The sequence below is a fragment of the Octopus bimaculoides genome, chromosome 1 (genome assembly GCF_001194135.2).
Source record: "Octopus bimaculoides isolate UCB-OBI-ISO-001 chromosome 1, ASM119413v2, whole genome shotgun sequence".
Taxonomy (NCBI): domain Eukaryota; kingdom Metazoa; phylum Mollusca; class Cephalopoda; order Octopoda; family Octopodidae; genus Octopus; species Octopus bimaculoides.
In genome coordinates this window covers 66,768,494-66,770,188 of record NC_068981.1, presented here as the reverse complement: position 1 = coordinate 66,770,188, position 1,695 = coordinate 66,768,494, and positions in this window count along the sequence as shown.

The following is a 1,695-nucleotide window of genomic DNA, read 5'->3' as shown; positions in this document are numbered from 1 at the left end:
TATATATATATATATATATATATATATATATATATATCATAATCGTGATCATCATTTAACGTTCATTTTTACATGCTAGCATAGGTTGGAATGTTTGACAGGAGCTGGCAAATCAGCTGCACCAAGCACTATTGTCTTGGCCTGCAACAAGCTCTATTGTCTACTTTGGCATGATTTCTACGGCTGTTTCTTCCGGTACTTTTTGGTTATCTCACCCCCAATCATTAAAAAATTGGGTTATTTCCCCCAACTAAAAAAATTGTTTACCCCTCAATAAAACAAAAAAATTAATTAACATGGGAAGTGAAAAGATTAAACATCTTACTGAATTTGATAATATTTTTATAACAAATTATACATACAAAACTGAAAAAATTAATAAACATGATAACTGAAAAAATTAAACATCTTATTGAATCTAATAACATTTGCATAACAAATCATACCATGCGTGTTGAGGAGGCCAAATGTCAACAATGTGTTGAAGTATTGAATCAAAAGGATTTAACCCTTTTAATCCAATCTCTTGTCGCCACATAAAATCAACTTTTTAGTGGGGAGATAACCCAATTTTTTAATGGAAATTTTTTAATGGCAATTTTTTAATGGGGGGTGAGATAACCAAAAAGTTCCGCCTTTCCTAACGCCAACCACTTTACAGAGTGTGTTGGGTGCTTTTCACGTGGCACCAACACCGGTGGGGTCACCAAGTAACTTGCAAGACAAGGTCCCCTCGATTAGAAATGGAAGTAGTATTGAAGGCGATTGCTTTGGAACAGTTGATGAGAGTTTAATGTATAATAGAGGGATAGAAATAGGTATCTTGTAGTAGGGGTGATACATGGCTATCCCAGTTGGAAAAGAATGGAGAGAGAGTTAGAAAGACAGAGAAAGTGAGTCAGTTAGTGAAGTGGTGGTGGTGGTGGTGGTGGTGGTGGTAGTGGTGGTAAGTCGAGGCATACACTTAAGGTAAAGTGGGGTGTGAATATAAGTGAACTGGTACAGAAGATTGGAGAGGGTGAATGGATGGGAGGATAGAAAAAGGCGGGAACCTTGATAACGTAAGAATATGCATTTCGCTTATTTGTTTTCATTTAGGTATTCTTTGAAATTGCTTCATCAAACAGTTTGAATTTGGTTTTTCGTTATTAACTATTTTAATAATATTATTGGTAATTTCCTATTGCACGTTTGTAAAATCAACGCACGACAGAAATTGCACCAATCAACACAAATTATTCTTGTTGCACTGAATCTCACAAGAAATGTCATTCTGAGAGAAGTCGTAGGCCCAGCGATATGATAGAAGGAGGATATTGTACAAACTGGGATGGCTGTTTTCGAACCAACTGCTTTGACGAATACTAGCTTTATTTTTGCACGTGTTGCAGTAGTACTACGTTTAACCGTCGTTAATGTCTCCCCTATTTATAAGTTCACACTGCACGTTGCACACTGGGCACTGTGTTCTTACAACAGTCCACGGCGGGCACACCAAACAATACGAGTCGCTGAATCTGACAAATGTCGAGTCAGAGTCGTAAGTGTATGCCTTTCGTTGATTATCTGCTGATCTCCTTGGAAATGATGGAAGGAAGCTTTTTACGAAAATGAATTTTTGAAAATTTATGTGTGTGTCTGTATACATGCGCGCTCGAGTGTGTGTGTGTATATATATATATATACACATATATA